Source organism: Zea mays, chromosome 2, assembly GCF_902167145.1.
Source record: "Zea mays cultivar B73 chromosome 2, Zm-B73-REFERENCE-NAM-5.0, whole genome shotgun sequence".
NCBI classification, from domain to species: Eukaryota; Viridiplantae; Streptophyta; class Magnoliopsida; order Poales; family Poaceae; genus Zea; species Zea mays.
Genome location: NC_050097.1, coordinates 63,673,686 through 63,695,817, shown reverse-complemented (window position 1 = coordinate 63,695,817; position 22,132 = coordinate 63,673,686).

Below are 22,132 nucleotides of genomic sequence, written 5' to 3'. Positions count from 1 at the left end.
TAAGTAAAGCGAGCATACATTCAATACATTTGGAAGGTAAAAATGAACATCACATCGCACATGTACAAATATTGGCACATAACTCAAGAAGGTACAATATTAAGTACAAAGGAATGAGGTCAAGTTATAAAAATGGACTAATCCTAATTGGGGAATTGATTACTCTCTAAATGTTTGGAACATAGCTCAAAAAGGTTAAGTAGTGATTAAAACAAAGGAAAGTTAGAATTATAATATAAACTACTCTCACTTAGGAATTTGATTATCCTTTAAATGTTATCCATAATTACATACCTAATTCTATTTATCACATTAGGGTCTAAAGGTTAAACCAAAAATGAATCCATAAAATGCATAACACTAATCTCACAAAATTAAATATGTTTTTAACTCCTAGGGCTTTCATTTTATTTATTTTATTAAATAAATAAACTAAGATAAACATTAATCCTATATTCTAAGTTTAAAATTAAGGTATACATATTACAGTTGGTCATATTTTATTTGAACAGAGAATAATCTTGTGAACATTTTGCAATTTGAACCACTAAATTTGGAGTTCATATGAAAAAGATATGAAATAAACAAGTTTTGAAGTTTGAAATATGAAATTAGGGCTAAATCTGTGATTAAATAAAAGTCCAGGGGTCTAATTGAAACAAACCAGGGACCTATGCGCTAAAACAGAGGACGACAGGTTGATTTCCTAAAACCAGAGGGTTTCTTAAGCAAAACAGCCACGCGAAGGGGTATCGGGTGAATCTAACCATCAGATCTAAAACAAACGGCTGAGATTAGATTTGCAGCCGAGGGCGAGTGCGCACGGGCGGGCGAGCCTTGACAAGCGGGCCAGGGAGTGTCAGCGACAGAGGGGGAGAGCGCACTGACCGAGTGGGCCCAGCGCTAGAGGACTTGGGCGCTGACAGGCGGGCCAGGTTGTCAGGGCACGCGTGCGTGAAGCGGTACCCGCGGTCCGGGCCGTGCGATCAAGATCAGACGGAGGGGATCAGACCGGGGAAAACAGACGGTTGCGGGCGGCGCCGCTCCTCTCCGCGGCGGTGAGGTCGCCGGAGTTGAGGCAGGCGTGAGCTAGAGGGGTCTGGGGTCGCCGGAGTTGGGCAGAGAGGAAGAGGGCGCCACGGCGAACTCAATGGTGGGGAAGGGGCCATGAATCCACGGGCAGAGAGGAGGGAATGACGGTGAGAAAGCCTCGGGCGGGCCGGAGCAACTCCGGTGAGCCATTCCAGCCATGGAGAGGGGTCCTAAGGCGCGCTAAGGCCGTGGCTAACTTCAGCAGAGGCAGGGGCGACACAAAGACCTACTCCGGGGAACTAGACCGGGATAAATCGGCTGGCCACCGCGCGAGCACCGGCGAAGGAGAAATTGGCCGAGCACAGGGCGCAATAAGGGAAAATGGGCACGGGGACGGGTGTCTCACCTCGGGGCGGAGCTCGGGGAGGCTTGGAGCGGTCTCCGGCGAGCTGGATGGCCAGGAACGCGGGCGCGGGTCTTCGGTGGCGGCTAGCGGCGTGGGCAGAGCACGAGAGGGGGTGAAGCTGCGCGAAATGAGGTGAGGGGTGTGCGCGGGGCACTGGCGGGTCTCTAAGAAGGGAGCTGGGCGTGTGGGTGGGCGTCGTGGCCGAGAAATCCGGCGACGTGCGCGAGTGCCCACGCGCCGGTCCACGGCGAGCGCGCAGGGTGTGACGGAACCTCCCAAGTCATTAGGCCCACCTACAGTTGTCCTTGTCCAACGGACCTCAGATAACCCTGTAGGTGCACCTGATCACTTGACAAGTTCGGTATCTGAACTCCTTACCTTTCCCAAGAGCGTTTCACCATCACGCAGACATTACAATACATCGGAGATACGAAAATGTGGAAGCAATTACAATAACTTACTTTATTTTAAAGTATAGAAAGAGTTGTAATATTACAGACTAGAACTAAATATATGAGTGCTGAGTATTATTATTACATACCCTGGGAGGCGAAAACCCCTCCCGATAAGTAGTAAAAAGTTTTTCTTAATGGAGGACCTTTCCTCCTGCAGCTTTAGTCTTGATTCTCTTCTTTTGGTACCACCTTGGAACAGAAGCAACAAAAGTTTGCTGCTTCTTCACCTAAAACAACATGGGACAAAGCCCTAAGTACGAAGTGTACTTTCGCAAGACTTACCCGACAAAGTAAAAGACTCTCAAGGATATGCTAGCTTTAAGGGAGTCAAGGTAAGGATTATCAATAATCAATGACTCTGTTTGCAGAAATGCTTACTAATAGTGGATCTTTAAAAATCCAGTTTTATTTGTTAGGTTAAGTAAAATGACCTGCAACTAGAGTTCTTTCTACCCTAGTTCAATCACTTGACCTATACTAGCCAATTTCTTAACAACCCTTCTTATTCACTGAAATGCTACATATAGGGCAGTGACCAAGTCTTCATGTCCGCGAAGTTACAGCGATCTGAATCGATTATACTCAGCTGAGGATCTCCAATCACACGACATATGTAGAACTTAACCCTTGCATATGTCAACTCGCCACTGGGGTTCTTAAGACCATATTAGGTTCACGCCAATCGAGAGCACATATACACCACCGTCCAGCCTCTTGCCATGGAGGGTACATGCTACTCTCGCCATCTCTCCACTCCCATTGCGTGTTATCTTATTCTGATATTAGTCTGCCCGAGGCAAAGCTTACCCATGATGAGGCATGTGACTAGTTAAAGGGTCCTCGGTCAGCAAGCCTACATCGACACGGTCCTTAATCGACTTAGACGGAGACACTACACCAAGACTCCTTTCTCATGCAAGTCAACCGCCCGGTCTCAGCTTTATCATTTCAACCCAAAGTTTGGTACCTGGCAGAGGTACATCTTTTCCGATGTTGAACCCATCATGGCCATGATGGATCCACCATCAACTTTTATTTTCGAAAACATCCCACCCACTTTGCCACATCATCTTTTGTGAAAACAAAAAATTTTGTTTTTCTAGAGCAGCGCTAAGCTTAAGAAAAACTTTTATGTAAAATAGGGGATCAAAGGAAGGTAATCAAATCCAAGGAAGGAAATGCATGAATTGGTTTAGCACACAACTCCTATCACCTAATGCATCAAGCAAGGAGAAAGATTTTCAAAATATCAAGGAGCTGGCAAATGCACCGGGGCTTGCCTTGTGTTACTGGTGAATCAGGCTCTGTTCCGCAGATATCAAAATAAAAACAGTTGCCTGCCTGATGTTCTTCAGGTGGTGGTGGTGATGAAGTCCTTGTCTCTTCAACTTCTATTTCCTCTTCGTTTTCTAGATATAACCATATATAATCATGAATGCTCATGAAAATGCAAAGATAATAAAAGTTTATTATCTAAGGTCTTGAATATAACTTTCCTTCACAGATCTCCGAGAACTTAGGGTTTTCGGAGTCAATATTGAAGTTCAAAGGGCAGGGGCTAGGGTTTTGGGTTCTAAGTATCAAACATGGTCCAAAACATACCAAATTTTACCCAAGGCTTCTAAATACTATTTAAAGTTTTCCCTAAAAGTTTGGTGAATTTTGGACTTATTATTTATTCCCTAAAAATCCAGAAGTATGGTTTTTGGTTGTTTTAATTGTCCCAAAATTCCCTATTGGAACTAAAAATCATGAAACTATTTTTATTAAATACAATAGAAAATTAGAAGCCTAGCAAAATTGGTCTTGCATTTTTAGCATTTTTATAAAAGTTTCTAGAATTTCTTTAGTTCTGGTAGAAAAGGAAAAAAATACTCTACAGTGCTGGGCCGGAATTGGCCCAAGCCACCCCAACAACAAGCAGAAGCGCGCCCGCGCGCGCCCACGCTGCCGGCTTTGCGAATAAGTCCCTGATGATTTGAATAACAGGAAAAAGGTCACAACGCTATTCCTCTGTCTCACTGTCACCTTACAAAAACAACCCTGCGCTTTCCCCTCTTCACAATTCCTAGTCGACGTCGGTGAACGGCGGGGAGCCGAGCTCCGGCGAGCGTGTACCGGCTAGAATACTTGATGACTGGCGCTCTCCTTCGGTTTAAACCTAATTCCAGTCCTAAGGAGTGTTTCCCCCTAGCTAATTTCACAAGTGGCGCACTAACACGCCCTGCCCACGATGACAGCGGACACCACGGTTAACTGAGCACGTTCCCGGTGATCTACGACAGCTTGACTCAATCGAACTGGCCGAGGAGCATCTAGGGAACCTAAGGAAGCTAAAACAATGGAGCAGGGGGTATGAGCATACCTGGAACAAGCTAGCCACAACGAGGTGTTTCTACGATGGCGGAAACACAGATTGGGGGAAATAAGAAATTCACGGTCTCTGGTGAACGATTGGAGGCAAGCGTGGGTGCTATGGATGGGTGATTACCCTACGAAGCTCACGGCAGGCTCAATTTATAGTAGTCATGAGCGGTGGCCGGGGAATTAGACGAAGACGCGTGGCGGTCGGAGAAGACAGGGGTTACTGGCGCTCGGGATTGGTGGCCTTTACCATGGCAAGCTCCCCGGCGATGAAGGGACGGCTAATGCGAGTCACGGCGATGCGGTGAATGTGCCAAGGCACGTGGCGCAAGGCCATGAAGCGGCTGTCTCTGGCGAACTCATCCGAATGAACCGTGACTAGCTCGGGTACGGTGGTCGGAGTAATTTAGTGGCCGGATCATATCCACAGCGCGATATTTACTGACCCCCGGCGCTATCCAGCTGATCTGAGCACGAATCACAGCGGCGATAGCACGAATCCACGCGCGGCTCGTCAGCAGCGAGGGGCTAAACCTGATCCTATCCGGTTACTCTACCATTGGATTGTTATTCAGTTAGCCTGACAGACCAAGTTTGGCATTGATTTTCTCCTAAACTTACATGGCAAGTTGTTGATCGACCAGTAGCAAAGTTTTTGTCTAATGCTCCAGCTATAAACCGACTGTGGTAACCATGCTCAAACATCCACAGAATCATCTTCAAAATGGCCCCCAAAGTTCATCCCATGCCACTGAATACCCTAATTCAGGTTTTAGACGGACTAACAGCCCAACTTTGGGTACATTTATCTCAAAATTCCTCATGGTACCAAGGCATGATCTCTATAGCAAAGTTATTCTCCTTCCATAGCTCTACAATTTTGATGTGTTGACCTAGGGAAAATCCTCAATATTTTTGGATCTACAGAGCCCTAAAGTCAGCCCTACTTCACTGGTTTCAGACTTAACCAATTGAGCACAAGGGTGGCCCTTTTGCAAATAAGTCGAATTCACATGTTTTGACTTGGGAATCCCCAAGTATGTGAACCATATGACTTAAGGCACCCTAGTGCCTTGATTTTTGCACTTAGGTCCAAAAATGCACTAGTTTTGCACTTAGACCCCTAGGGTTTAAGTCTAGGGTTTTCCAGGGTTCTTTTTAGGGTTTTTGATACTTCTAGGGTTTGGATGCTACTTAAGTTCATCCATGGTGACATTTTATGACTATTTCAATTGAGTTTTGAAGTTTTCTCTTATTAGGCCTTGTTTGCTCTATTAAGTCCAATCTAGGGTTAAGCAATGTTCCCTAGGGTTTTACTCATGAAATGTCACATCAATACAACTTTATTTGAAATTTTTGCTAGTGAATGCACTCTAGGTGTAACAAACACATGATATGCCAATGCTTATGATGTTATGCTCAAGTTTTAGTGGCAGTAACACCAGGGGTGTTACATCCTTCCCCCCATAAAAGAATCTCGTCCCGAGATTAAAAGTCCTAGGGCAAGTAATGGAAAAGGAAACACGACATATCTTTATTTCATTATTTTTGGTACAAGGCAGGGGTGGTTTGGGGTTCATTCCTCTATTACAACAAATGTACATACTTTACAAATTGCATGAGGCTAAAAAGCCTGGGAAATTCTTCTCTAAAAAGTCTTGGGTTTCCCATGTAGCCTCATCTTCCGTGTGTTGGTTCCACTGTATCTTGTAAAACTTGAAAGTTTTCCTTCGGGTAGTTCTGTCCTTTTGATCCAAGACTCGAATAGGATGTTCTAAATATGTCAAGTCTTGTTCTAACGCAACATCTATTACTTCAATGGTTCGATCGGGAACCCGAAGACACTTCTTCAATTGAGACACGTGGAACACATTATGTACTACAGACAAAGTTTCGGGTAACTGAAGTCGGTATGCTACTGGTCCACATTGTTCAAGAACAGGAAAAGGACCAATGTACCGGGGTGCAAGCTTCCCTTTTACTCCGAAACGTGATACACCCTTCATTGGTGAAACTTTCAGGTAGACATAATCTCCAACTAGAAAGTACAAGGGTATCCAGCATTTGTCTGCGTAACTCTTCTGTCGGGCTTGAGCTTCCTTCAAATTATGAATTATTCGTTGAACTTTCTCTTATGTTTCCTTTACCATATCAGGCCTGAAGAATTTTCTTTCACCTGGTTCAGACCAGTTTAACGGTGTACGACACCGTCGTCCATATAAGGCTTCAAAGGGTGCCATTTTGATGCTCTCTTGATAGCTATTATTATATGAGAACTCCGCTAATGGTAAACAATCATCCCATTTCTGTGGGAATTCCAGAACACATGCTCGCAACATATCTTCAAGTATTTGATTTACCCTCTCAGTCTGCCCACTGGTTTGAGGATGATAGGCCGAACTATGGAGCAACTTAGTATCCAAAGACTTGTGAAGTTCTTCCCAAAATTTGGACACAAATTGCGGTCCACGATCCGACACTATGGTCTTCGGAACACCATGCAAACTGAGAATATGGGCAATGTATAACTCTGCATATGTGGCCACTGTATACTTTACCCTGACAGGAAGTGGGCGATCTTTGTAAGTCGATCAACAATGACCCAAATAGAATCATACCCTTTGGCGGTCCTAGGCAATCCCACAATAAAATCCATACTAATATCCTCCCATTTCCATGTTGGTATAGGTAAGGATTGTAATGGACCAGTAGCTTTCATGTGTATAGCCTTGACACGTCTACAAGTGTCACATCTTGCTACATAGCGTGCGATTTCAATCTTCATCTTTGTCCACCAATAATGCTGCTTTAGATCATGATACATCTTAGTGCTTCCGGGATGAATAGAATAGCGACTAAGATGTGCTTCATCTAGAATTTGCTGGCGGATCTCATCATTTTTAGGCACAACTATGCGATTGTTAAACCATACAACACCTTGATCATCTCTTCTGAAGCAGTTGGCTTTACCGGCCTCTATTTTCTCATGAATGTGTTTCATTCCCTCATCATTTCTTTGTGCGTCAAGTATCTTTGGCAGGATGACTAACTCAAGCTTCAAGTGATTTGAAGTTCCATGCTGAATCATTCCTAGGTTTAGCTTCTCAATTTTTTGGCATAAAGTAATGTCAGAAGTTTCTATCGTCAAACAATGGCAGGAAGCCTTATGACTTAACGCATCTGCCACTACATTAGCCTTGCCCGGGTGATAATGAATCTCCAATTCATAATCTTTAATCAGTTCGAGCCATCTCCTTTGTCTCATATTAAGCTCTGACTGGGTAAAGATGTACTTTAAGCTCTTATGATCTGTATAAATGTGACAGATATTTCCCAGCAGATAATGACGCCATATTTTTAGGGCATGAACCACCGCAGCTAACTCCAGGTCATGAGTTGGATAGTGTTCCTCATGCCGGCGCAACTGCCTTGAAGCATAAGCTATTACTCGGCCCTCTTGCATTAGAACACAGCCGAGACCACTGCCTGATGCGTCACAATACATATCAAAGGGCTTTTCAATGTCCGGTTGAGCCAATACCGGAGCAATGGTTAATAATACTTTCAACTGCTCAAAGGCTTCATTACATTTTGAAGACCAATTGAATTTGGTATCATTCTTCAATAAACTTGTGATTGGTTTCACAAGCTTGGAAAAATCTGGTATGAATCGGTGGTAATAACCAGCCAGTCCAAGGAAACTTCGGACTTGATGTACAGTGGTTGGGGGTTTCCACTCCAAAATATCCTTGACTTTGCTGGGATCCACCGCAATCCCCTTGGCAGATAATACATGTCCCAGAAATTGGATCTCCTCCAGCCAGAATGCGTACTTACTGAACTTAGCATATAATTGGTGCTCTCTTAAGCGCATTAACACGATCCGCAAATGCCGAGCATGCTCCTCTTCATTCTTGGAGTATATTAAGATATCGTCAATGAATACCACCACAAATTTGTCCAACTCGGGCATAAATACTGAGTTCATCAGATATGTGAAGTGGGCAGGAGCATTTGTTAGTCCAAAAGACATAACCAAATATTCAAATAATCCATACCGCGTAGTGAATGCGGTCTTTGGTATATCTTCGGGTCGGATACAGATCTGATGATAACCCGACCTGAGGTCAATCTTGGAGAATACCCGAGCTCTGGTAAGTTGATCAAATAGAATGTCAATCCGGGGAAGAGGGTACTTATTCTTGATGGTGACCTCATTAAGGGGTCTATAATCCACGCACATCTGTAGTGTTTGGTCCTTCTTGACAAAGATGGCTGGACAACCCCAAGGTGATGAACTTGGTCGGATGAATCCTTTTTCAAGTAGATCTTGTAATTGGGTCTTGAGTTCTGCCAATTCATTCGGAGGCATTCGATATGACCTTCTAGAAATAGGAGTCGTACTGGGCTTCAACTCAATCACAAATTCTACATCTCTTTCTGGAGGCAATCCAGGCAGATCTTCTGGGAGGACGTCCGGGAATTCACATACTACCGGAATATCTTGGATCTCCGGTATGATGGCTTCATATACTCTGCCACACAGTTTAGCCGGGATGGCTACGGGGATGGACAAAAGTACCTCTTCTTGGCCATAACTCAACCTGATGGTTCTCAGATTAGTGTTGAGGATTGCTTTATGCTGGGCTAACCAATTCATGCCCAAAATTACATCTATATCTTGTCCTTTTAGAACAATCATGTTTGTAGGAAAGTCCCATTCAGCCAATGTTATGGGCACATGGTAAGCCACTTCTTTAGTAAATATTTGTCCCCCAGGCGAATGAATTATAAACCCTTCCCTTGATTCATGGTATGGAATAAAATGTTGCTCCACAAACTTCTTGCTTATGAATGTATGTGAAGCGCCAGAATCAAAAAGAATAACTATAGGGTGATTGGCCACGAGAAACGTACCCATCATAATCGGTTCACCTTCTAGTGTTGTGGCCACTTGAGTATAATAAAATCCGCCCTGTTTTCCTCATATTTTTGCCTGCGGTATTGTTTGCCGCATTTCCCTGACCTTGAGCGGAACTCCCAGAACTCTACTGATTATTTGATCGATTCTGCTTCGGGTATGGACAGTCCTTGATAAAATATCCGGACTTTCCACAATTAAAGCAGCTTGTTGAAGAGCTTGGGAGGGCGGGGAAACGAGTACCAGGGGCACCCGGCTGATTTGTTGTGGTGGGGGCCGTGGTAGGACGGATAAAAACCGTTTGTTTGAAAGGGTAGGAGGGTGGACGCGATGAAGAACGATTCTGATTAAAAGGTCGGATTACCAACCTTTGTCTTTTCTCAGACCCCTGATTGGTCATGTCGCCTCCATTGCCCTTTGATTTTCCTGAGCCTGCATATTTGGCTTCAACTGCCAACGCCGTGCTGACAGCCCTTCCGTAAGAAAGATCAATGCAGGTGGCCATCTTTCGTTGCATTCGATCATTAAGGCCTCTCATGAAGCAATTTCTCTTCTTTAAATCAGTGTTGACTTGATCGATAGCATATTGGGACAAGTGGTTGAATTTGTTGAGATACTGAGTGACAGTATCCCCACCCTGTTTGAGCTTCATAAACTCCTCCTGCTTCATATGGAGTACCCCTTCAGGTATATAGTGCTCCCGGAAAGCCAATTTGAACTCGTCCCATGTAATTTGATGGCCGGCCGGCTAAACGGCTACATAATTTCCCCACCATGTGCTGGCAGGGCCTCGCAACTGTTATGCCGCAAATAAGGGCTTTTGAGTCTCCATACATCGGAGAAGCCCAAACTTTTGTTCGATAACGTGGATCCACTCATCCGCTTCAAGAGGATCTTCCACCTTGACAAATAATGGGGGACGTGTCTCTGAGAAATCCAGATATGAAGTTTCGCGGGGTCCTTGCAGATACGCTTGCCCGCCTTGCTGCTGCATCTGTTGTCCCGCCATTTCCCGCAGAAAGCGGGTGTTGTCAGTTGTGGCATTAACTAAGGCAGCGATGGCCTCAGCTAATGTTCGAGGTACTGGGGATGGATTAGGGGTTGCTTCCCTCCCACGAGAGGTTCCTGCCTCATCCTGTGCGCGAGTCTTGGATGGCATCTGAGGCAAAGAACATTTGGAAAAATATAATATGCTAAAGCAAACCATCCATTTTACATTACTTAAAAAGGTAATGATACAGACTCGTACTTACAACAGGATTACATTACCTAATACACATTACTACTTCTATACTACTCTACTCTAGCTTCTTCTCACTTTTGGTAGCCTCGCTGTCGGGTGTAGGAGACCATTCATCGACCAACTTCATGGAGGGAGGAGCCCTGAAAAGGTCCAGTTATCCACCAAGTGCTTCTCCCGCTACTCCAGAAGGTCCGGCTTCCATCCCGATATGATCCGCAGGTACGTTAGGGTGCAGTTGTGAATACAATACATGAACTTCCTCATGTAGTGTATTACAATAAACCTGCAAGTTGTCCACGGCTGAGCTAAGCTCCTCCACGCGGGCTCAAGCTCTAGCTTCCTTGGCCCAAGCAAGTGAACGAGAGTTAACTGCCCAGTCGAGCGCTAGATCCCGTTCAGCAAGTTGGTCTTGCAGGTGGCGGATGTCTGTTCTCAATTCATTTATCCTCTCACCATCCGCGGCCCATATATCGTTCCTGTGACGGAGTTCTGATCGAAGCTGTTCTACTTGGGCTTCTAGATCCCCGATTGGATCATTACTACCACTGCTACTGTCTTCATGCCTTGGGGCTAGTTGATGGCGGGGTACGCCAATGGGACCGGTAGACTTGCGCGCGGTCTTTCTTGTGCGCGGCGGCATATCTCCATGAGGGGAAAATCTTATTAGCATAGTTTTTAGCATGATGCATGTATAATTATAGAATCAACCTTAGTTGATTCATACCTTCTATACATTGCACTCTACTATCTGGTCTTTAAAATAAGTACTTCAGAAGGTGATTGGATAAGAAGGAAAGAAATTTTCTAGATAAGTCTTTGAAAATTCTTTTTGAAAATGTCTCATAATATCTGCAGAGATGGGCTTCGCTTCGATACCAACTGTGATGGAACCTCCCAAGTCATTAGGCCCACCTACAGTTGTCCTTGTCCAACGGACCTCAGACAACCCTGTAGGTGCACCTGATCACTTGACAAGTTCGGTATCTGAACTCCTTACCTTTCCTAAGAGCGTTTCACCCGTCACGCAGACATTACAATACATCGGAGATACGAAAATGCGGAAGCAATTACAATAACTTACTTTATTTTAAAGTAAAGAAAGAGTTGTAATATTACAGACCAGAACTAAATATATGAGTGCTGAGTATTATTATTACATACCCTGGGACGCAAAAACTCCTCTCGATAAGTAGTAAAAAGATTTTCTTAATGGAGGACCTTTCCTCCCGCAGCTTTAGTCTTGATTCTCTTCTTTTGGTACCACCTTGGAATAGAAGCAACAAAAGTTTGCTGCTTCTTCACCTAAAACAACATGGGACAAAGCCCTGAGTACGAAGTGTACTTTCGCAAGACTTACCCGACAAAGTAAAAGACTCTCAAGGATATGCTGGCTTTAAGGGAGTCAAGGTAAGGCTTATCAATAATCAATGACTCTATTTGCAGAAATGCTTACTAATAGTGGATCCTTAAAAATCCAGTTTTATTTGTCAGGTTAAGTAAAATTACCTGCAACTAGAGTTCTTTCTACCCTAGTTCAATCACTTGACCTATACTAGCCAATTTCTCATGTCCGCGAAGTTACGGCGATCCGAATCGATTATACTCAGCTGAGGATCTCCAATCACACGACATATGTAGCACTTAACCCTTGCATATGTCAACTCACCACCGGGGTTCTTAAGACCAGATCAGGTTCACGCCAACCGAGAGCACAGATACACCACCGTCCAGCCTCTTGCCACAGAGGGTACACGCTACTCTCGCCATCTCTCCACTCCCATTGCGTGTTATCTTATTCTGGTATTAGTCTGCCCGAGGCAAAGCTTACCCATGATGAGGCATGTGACCAGTTAAAGGGTCCTCGGTCAGCAAGCCTACATCGACACGGTCCTTAATCGACTCAGACGGAGACACTACACTGAGACTCCTTTCTCGTGCAAGTCAACCGCCCAGCCTCAGCTTTATCATTTCAACCCAAAGTTTGGTACCTGGCAGAGGTACATCTTTTCCGATGTTGAACCCATCATGGCCATGATGGATCCACCATCAAGTTTTATTTTCGAAAACATCCTACCCACTTTGCCACATCATCTTTTGTGAAAACAAAACATTTTGTTTTTCTAGAGCAAGGCTAAGCATAAGAAAACTTTTTTGTAAAACAGGGGATCAAAGGAAGGTAATCAAATCCAAGGAAGGAAATACAGGAATTGGTTTAGCACACAACTCCTATCACCTTATGCATTAATCAAGTGAGAAAGATTTTCAAAATATCAAGGAGGTGGCAAATGCACCGGGGCTTGCCTTGTGTTACTGGTGAATCAGGTTCTATTCCGCAGATATCAAAATAAAAATAGTTGCCTGCCTGATGTTCTTCACGTGGTGGAGGTGATGAAGTCCTTGTCTCTTCAACTTCTATTTCCTCTTCGTTTTCTAGATATAACCATATATAATCATGAATGCTCATGTAATGCTCATGAAAATGCAAAGATAATAAAAGTTTATTATCTAAGGTCTTGAATATAACTTTCCTTCACGGATCTCCGAGAACATAGGATTTTCGGAGTCAATAGTGAAGTTCAAAGGGCAGGGGCTAGGGTTTTGGGTTCTAAGTATCAAACATGATCCAAAACATACCAAATTTTACCCAAGGCTTCTAAATATTATTTAAAGTTTTCCCTAAAAGTTTGGTGAATTTTGGACTTATTATTTATTCCCTAAAAATCCAGAAGTATGGTTTTTGGCTGTTTTAAATGTCCCAAAATTCCCTATTGGAACTAAAAATCATGAAACTATTTTTATAAATACAATAGGAAATTAGAAGCCTAGCAAAATTGGTCTTGCATTTTTAGCATTTTTCTACAATTTTCTAGAATTTCTTTAGCTCTGGCAGAAAAGGAAAAAGAAAAATACTCTACAGTGCTGGGCCGGAATTGGCCCAAGCCAGCCCAACAACAGGCAGAAGCGTGCCCGCGCGCGCCCGCACTGTCGGCTTTGTGAATAAGTCCTTAATGATTTGAATAACAGGAAAAAGTTCACAGCGCTATTCCTCTGTCTCACTGACACCTTACAAAAACAACCCTGCGCTTTCCTCTCTTCACAATTCCCAGTCAACGACGGTGAACGGCGGGGAGCCGAGCTCCGGCGAGCGTGTACCGGCTAGAATACTTGATGACTGGTGCTCTCCTTCGGTTTAAACCTAATTCCAGTCCTAAGGAGTGTTTCCCCCCAACTAATTTCACAAGTGGCGCACTAACACGCTCTGCCCACGGTGACAGCGGACACCACGGTTAACCAAGCACGTTCCCAGCGATCTACGACAGCTTGACTCAATCGAACTGGTCGAGGAGCATCCAGGGAACGTAAGGATGCTAAAAGAATGGAGCAGGGGGTATGAGCATACCTGGAACAAGCTAGCCACAGCGAGGTGTTTCTACGATGGTGGAAACACAGATTGTGGGCAATAAGAAATTCACGGTCTCTAGTGAACGAATGGAGGCAAGCGTGGGTGCAATAGATGGGTGATTACCCTACAGAGCTCACGATGGGCTCATTTTATAGTAGTCATGAGCGGTGGCCGGGAAATTAGACGAAGACGCGCTGCGGTCGGAGAAGACAGGGATTACTGGCGCTCGGGATTGGTGGCCTTTTGAAAGGGAATTAGGCTTACACCTAGTTCCTAAATTATTTTGGTGGTTGAATTGCCCAACACAAATAATTGGACTAACTAGTTTGCTCTAGATTGTATGGTCTACAGGTGCCAAAGGTTGATCTACAAACTATACTAATTCGACTGTCCGGAATACCGTAGATTATTCCGGACAGGAGAAGCTTTTTGGAAAAACAAGCCAAGCGCGGACCGTCCGGGCCCCTGCGGCGGACCGTCCGCGACACAAGAATGACCCTCGGACAGAACCAATGCAAAAAACACAAGTTTCCACTACAGACTGTCCGGAGGAAAAGCGAAGACCGTCCGGCCCTCGCGCGGACCGTCCGGCCTCAGGCGCGGACCGTCCGGTCGGTAAGAAACCGAAAAACCCGAAGGTAACGGGTTCGGAGAAATGAATTATAGGGGCCTCGCGGACCGTCCGGGGTGCACGACCAGACCGTCCGCGACTGGCTCTGTCTGACATCTGACGACGCATTAAATGCAATATAGCCGTTGATATAGCCGTTACTGCTGACCGTTGCATTTTCAGCCGTTGATCTACAGGGGCGGACCGTCCGCACCAGGAGGGCGGACCGTCCGCGCTCAGCAGAAAGGCCCAACGGCTAGGAAGTGGTTGGTGGCTATAAATACAACCCCAACCACCTCCATTCACAATACAAAAAGCATTCCAATCTTCAACATTCAATACAAGAGCTAGCAATCCATTCCAAGACACATTCAAAGCCTCCATCTCTCCAAGTTTCACTATTGAGATAAGAGATCATTAGTGATTAGTGGCTTAAGAGAGAAAGTGATCCGTGTGTCATTTGTCGCTCTTGTTGCTTGGCTTTTTAATCGTGCTTTCTTGATTCTTTCATTGCGATCAAACTCACTTGTAATTGAGGCAAGAGACACCAAACTTGTGGTGGTCCTTGTGGGAACTTTGTGTTCCAAGTGATTAAGAAAAGAAAGCTCACTCGGTCCGAGGGACCGTTTGAGAGAGGGAAGGGTTGAAAGAGACCCGGCCTTTGTGGCCTCCTCAACGGGGAGTAGGTTTGAGAGAACCGAACCTCGGTAAAACAAATCTCCGTGTCTTACTTGCTTATTCGCTTGGGATTTGTTTTTCACCCTCTCTCGCGGACTCGTTTCTTTATTAGTAACGCTAACCCGGCTTGTAGTTGTGTTTATATTTGTAAATTTCAGTTTCGCCCTATTCACCCCCCCCTCTAGGCGACTTTCAATTGGTATCGGAGCCCGGTGCTTCATTAGAGCCTAACCGCTCAAAGTGATGTCGGGAGATCACGCCAAGAAGGAGATGGAGACCGGCGAAAAGCCCACTTCAAGCCACGGGAGCACTTCATCGGAAGAGTCCCGCACCAAAAGGAAGGAGAAGAAGAAGAGCTCCTCCAACAAAGGGAAGGAGAAGAAATCTTCTTCTCACCACAAAGAGAAGAAAGAAAAATCTTCTTCCCACAAGCCGCACCGGAGTAAGGACAAGGAAAAGAGGATGAGGAAAGTGGTCTACTACGAGACCGACACTTCATCAACATCGACCTCCAACTCCGATGCGCCCTCCGTAACTTCTAAACGCCAAGAGCGTAAGAAGTTTAGTAAGATCCCCTTGCACTACTCTCGTACATCTAAACATTTACTTTCCGTCCCATTAGGCAAGCCACCAACTTTTGATGGTGAAGATTATGCTAGGTGGAGTGATTTAATGCGATTTCATCTAACCTCACTCCACAAAAGTATATGGGATGTTGTTGAGTTTGGTGCACAGGTACCATCTATAGGGGACAAAGATTATGATGAGGATGAGGTGGCCCAAATCGAGCACTTCAACCCTCAAGCGACAACGATACTCCTCGCTTCTCTAAGTAGAGAGGAGTATAACAAAGTGCAAGGGTTGAAGAGCGCCAAAGAGGTTTGGGATGTACTCAAGACCGCACACGAGGGAGACGAGCTCACAAAGATCACCAAGCGGGAAACGATCGAGGGGGAGCTCGGTCGGTTCCGGCTACTCAAAGGGGAAGAGCCACAACACATGTACAACCGGCTCAAGACCTTGGTGAACCAAGTACGCAACCTCGGGAGCGTAAAATGGGACGACCACGAAATGGTTAAGGTTATTCTAAGATCTCTCATTTTTCTTAACCCAACTCAAGTTCAATTAATTCGTGGTAATCGTCGATATACAAAAATGACCCCCGAGGAAGTTATCGGGCATTTTGTTAGTTTTGAGTGCATGATTGAAGGCTCGAGGAAGATCAACGAGCTTGATGAACCCACCACATCCGGAGCTCAACCCGTTGCATTCAAGGCAACGGAGGAGAAGAAGGAGGTGTCTACACCAAGTAGACAACCCATCGACGCCTCCAAGCTTGATAATGAGGAGATGGCGCTCGTCATCAAGAGCTTCCGCCAAATCCTCAAACAAAGGAGGGGGAAAGACTACAAGTCCCGCTCCAAGAAGGTTTGCTACAAGTGTGGTAAGCCCGGTCACTTTATTGCTAAATGTCCATTATCAAGTGATAGTGACAGGGGCGACGACAAAAAGGGGAGAAGAAAGGAGAAGAAGAGATACTACAAGAAGAAGGGCGGCGATGCCCATGTTTGTCGGGAGTGGGATTCCGACGAGAGCTCAAGCGACTCCTCCGACGACGAGGACGCCGCCAACATCGCCGTCACCAAGGGACTTCTCTTCCCCAACGTCGGCCACAAGTGTCTCATGGCAAAGGACGGCAAACGAAAGAAGGTTAAATCCAACTCCTCCACTAAATATGAGTCGTCTAGTGATGATAATGCTAGTGATGAGGAGGATAACTTGCGTACCCTTTTTGCCAACCTTAACATAGCTCAAAAGGAAAAATTAAATGAATTAGTCAGTGCTATTCATGAAAAGGATGACCTTTTGGATTCCCAAGAGGATTGTCTAATTAAAGAAAACAAGAAACATGTTAAGGTTAAAAAGGCTTATGCTCTAGAAATTGAGAAATGTGAAAAATTATCTAGTGAGCTAAGCACTTGCCGTGAGATAATTGACAACCTTAGACATGAAAATGCTAGTTTAAATGCTAAGGTTGATTCTCATGTTTGCAATGTTTCAATTCCCAATCCTAGAGATAATAATGATGATTTGCTTGCTAGGGTTGAAGAATTAAACATTTCTCTTGCTAGCCTTAGAAATGAAAATGAAAACTTGCTTGCTAAGGCTAAAGATTTTGATGTTTGCAAAGTTACAATTTCCGATCTTAGAGATAAAAATGATATTCTTCATGCTAAGATTGTTGAACTTAATTCTTGCAAACCCTCTACATCTATTGTTGAGCATGTATCTATTTGTACTAGATGTAGAGATGTTGATATTAATGCTATTCATGATCATATGGCTTTAATTAAACAACAAAATGATCATATAGCTAAACTAGATGCTAAAATTGCCGAGCACAACTTAGAAAATGAGAAATTTAAATTTGCTCGTAGCATGCTTTATAATGGGAGACGCCCGGGCATTAAGGATGGCATTGGCTTCCAAAGGGGAGACAATGTCAAAATTAGTGCCCCTCCTAAGAGATTGTCCAACTTTGTTAAGGGCAAGGCTCCCATGCCTCAGGATAACGAGGGTTACATTTTATACCCTGCCGGTTATCCCGAGAGCAAAATTAGGAGAATTCATTCTAGGAAGTCTCACTCTGGCCCAAATCATGCTTTTATGTATAAGGGTGAGACATCTAGTTCTAGGCAACCAACTCGTGCTAAGTTGCCTAAGAAAACTCCTAGTGCATCAAATGAACATAGTCTTTCATTTAAAACTTTTGATGCATCTTATGTTTTAACTAACAAATCCGGCAAGGTAGTTGCCAAGTATGTTGGGGGCAAGCACAAGGGCTCCAAGACTTGTGTTTGGGTACCCAAAGTTCTTGTGTCTAATGCCAAAGGACCCAAAACCATTTGGGTACCTAAAATCAAGAACTAAACTTGTTTTGTAGGTTTATGCATCCGGGGGCTCAAGTTGGATCATCGACAGCGGGTGCACAAACCACATGACAGGGGAGAAAAGGATGTTCTCCTCATACGAGAAAAACCAAGATCCCCAAAGAGCGATCACATTCGGGGATGGAAATCAAGGTTTGGTCAAAGGTTTGGGTAAAATTGCTATATCTCCTGACCATTCCATTTCCAATGTTTTTCTTGTTGATTCTTTAGATTACAATTTGCTTTCCGTATCTCAATTATGTCAAATGGGTTACAACTGTCTTTTTACTGATATTGGTGTCACTGTCTTTAGAAGAAGTGATGATTCAATAGCATTTAAGGGAGTGTTAGAGGGTCAGCTATACTTGGTAGATTTTGATAGAGCTGAACTCGACACTTGCTTAATTGCTAAGACTAACATGGGTTGGCTCTGGCACCGCCGACTAGCCCATGTTGGGATGAAGAATCTTCATAAGCTTCTAAAGGGAGAACACATTTTAGGATTAACAAATGTTCATTTTGAGAAAGACAGGGTTTGTAGCGCATGCCAAGCAAGAAAGCAAGTTGGCACTCATCATCCACATAAGAACATAATGACGACCGACAGAGCACTGGAGCTCCTACACATGGATCTATTCGGCCCGATCGCTTACATAAGCATCGGCGGGAGTAAGTACTGTCTAGTTATTGTGGATGATTATTCTCGCTTCACTTGGGTATTCTTTTTGCAGGAAAAATCTCAAACCCAAGAGACCTTAAAGGGATTCTTGAGACGGGCCCAAAATGAGTTCGGCTTAAGGATCAAGAAAATTAGAAGCGACAACGGGACGGAGTTCAAGAACTCTCAAATTGAAGGCTTCCTTGAGGAGGAGGGCATCAAGCATGAGTTCTCTTCTCCCTACACGCCACAACAAAATGGTGTAGTGGAGAGGAAGAATCAAACTCTATTGGACATGGCAAGAACCATGCTTGATGAGTACAAGACTTCGGATCGGTTTTGGGCCGAGGCGGTCAATACCGCTTGCTACGCCATCAACCGGTTGTATCTACACCGAATCCTCAAGAAGACATCATATGAACTCCTAACCGGTAAAAAGCCCAACATTTCATACTTTAGAGTCTTTGGTAGCAAATGCTTTATTCTTATTAAAAGAGGTAGAAAATCTAAATTTGCTCCTAAGACTGTAGAAGGTTTTTTACTTGGTTATGACTCAAACACAAGGGCATATAGGGTCTTTAACAAGTCCACTGGACTAGTTGAAGTCTCATGTGACGTTGTGTTTGATGAGACTAACGGCTCTCAAGTAGAGCAAGTTGATCTTGATGAGATAGGTGAAGAAGAGGCTCCATGCATCGCGCTAAGGAACATGTCCATTGGGGATGTGTGTCCTAAGGAATCCGAAGAGCCTCCAAATGCACAAGATCAACCTTCCTCCTCAATACAAGCATCTCCACCGACTCAAAATGAGGATGAAGCTCAAATTGATGAAGTAGAAGATCAAGCAAATGAGCCACCTCAAGATGATGGCATTGATCAAGGGGGAGATGCAAATGAGGAAGACAAGGAGGAAGAGGAACAAAGGCCGCCACACCCAAGAGTCCACCAAGCAATCCAACGAGATCACCCCGTCGACACCATCCTCGGCGACATTCATAAGGGGGTAACTACTCGATCTCGTGTTGCACATTTTTGTGAACATTACTCGTTTGTCTCCTCTATTGAGCCACACAAGGTAGAGGAAGCACTTCAAGATTCGGATTGGGTGGTGGCGATGCAAGAGGAGCTCAACAACTTCACTAGGAATGAGGTATGACATTTAGTTCCACGTCCTAATCAAAATGTTGTAGGAACCAAATGGGTCTTCCGCAACAAGCAAGACGAGCATGGTGTGGTGACAAGGAACAAAGCTCGACTTGTGGCCAAAGGATACTCCCAAGTCGAAGGTTTGGATTTCGGTGAAACCTATGCACCCGTAGCTAGGCTTGAGTCAATTCGCATATTATTAGCCTATGCTACTTACCATGGCTTTAAGCTTTATCAAATGGACGTGAAAAGTGCCTTCCTCAATGGACCGATCAAGGAAGAGGTCTATGTTGAGCAACCTCCCGGCTTTGAAGACAGTGAGTATCCTAACCATGTCTATAAGCTCTCTAAGGCGCTTTATGGGCTCAAGCAAGCCCCAAGAGCATGGTATGAATGCCTTAGAGATTTTCTTATTGCAAATGGATTCAAAGTCGGAAAGGCCGATCCTACACTCTTTACCAAAACACTTGAAAATGATTTGTTCGTATGCCAAATTTATGTTGATGATATTATATTTGGGTCTACTAACGAATCTACATGTGAAGAGTTTAGTAGGATCATGACACAGAAATTCGAGATGTCTATGATGGGGGAGTTGAAGTATTTCTTAGGATTCCAAGTGAAGCAACTCCAAGAAGGCACCTTCATTAGCCAAACGAAGTACACTCAAGACATTCTAACCAAGTTTGGGATGAAGGATGCCAAACCCATCAAGACACCCATGGGAACTAATGGGCATCTCGACCTCGACACGGGAGGTAAGTCCGTAGATCAAAAGGTATATCGGTCGATGATAGGTTCTCTACTCTATTTATGTGCATCTCGACCGGATATTATGCTTTCCGTATGCATGTGTGCAAGATTCCAAGCCGACCCTAAGGAAGCTCACCTTACGGCCGTAAAACGAATCTTGAGATATTTGGCTTATACTCCTAAGTTTGGGCTTTGGTATCCTAGGGGATCCACTTTTGATTTAATTGGTTATTCCGATGCCGATTGGGCAGGGTGTAAGATTAATAGAAAGAGCACATCGGGGACTTGCCAGTTCTTGGGAAGATCCTTGGTGTCTTGGGCTTCAAAGAAGCAAAATTCAGTCGCTCTTTCCACCGCCGAAGCCGAGTATATTGCCGCAGGTCATTGTTGCGCGCAATTGCTTTGGATGAGGCAAACTCTGCGGGACTACGGTTACAAATTAACCAAAGTCCCTTTGCTATGTGATAATGAGAGTGCAATCAAAATGGCCGACAATCCTGTCGAGCATAGCCGCACTAAACACATAGCCATTCGGTATCACTTTTTGAGGGATCACCAACAAAAGGGAGATATCGAGATTTCTTATATTAATACTAAAGATCAATTAGCCGATATCTTTACCAAGCCTCTTGATGAACAATCTTTTAACAAACTTAGGCATGAGCTCAATATTCTTGATTCTAGGAACTTCTTTTGTTAAATTGCACACATTGCTCATTTGTATACCTTTGATCATGTCTCTTTTATATGCTATGACTAATGTGTTTTCAAGTCTATTTCAAACCAAGTCATAGGTATATTGAAAGGGAATTGGAGTCTTCGGCGAAGACAAAGGCTTCCACTCCGTAAATCATCCTTCGCCGTCACTCCACGCTTCTCTCCATCATTTGGGGGAGAATTCAAAGCAAAAGGACCTTGTCTTTGGGAGAAATGAGCCCTAAAGCGAAAAGACCGGACTTCTTCTTTGGTATAATCTTAACTCATTTATTTATGACCAAAGGGGAAGATAGCACTTTGAGGGCTCTAATGACTCCGTTTTTGGCGATTCATGCCAAAAAGGGGGAGAAGTGAGCCCAAAGCAAAAGGACCGCACCACCACCAATTTCAAAAACTTAGTGTTGAATATTTCCAATTGGTTTTCCTATTTGTGTTCAAAAAGGGGAGAAAGTAGTATTTCAAAATGATACATCAAAACCCTCTTGAACACTAAGAGGAGGATTTCATTTAGGGGGAGTTTTTTGTTTAGTCAAAGGAAAAGCATTTGAAACAGGGGGAGAAAATTCTCAAATCTTGGAAATGCTTTGCAAATCTTATTCATTTACCTTTGACTACTTGCAAAAGAACTTTGAAAAGGATTTACAAAATAGTTTGCAAAAACAAAACTCGTGGTGCAATCGTGGTCCAAAATGTTATATAAGTAAGAAACAATCCATGCATATCTTGTAAAGTATTTAGATTGGCTCAATTCCAAGCAACCTTTGCACTCACATTATGCAAACTAGTTCAATTATGCACTTTTATATTTGCTTTGGT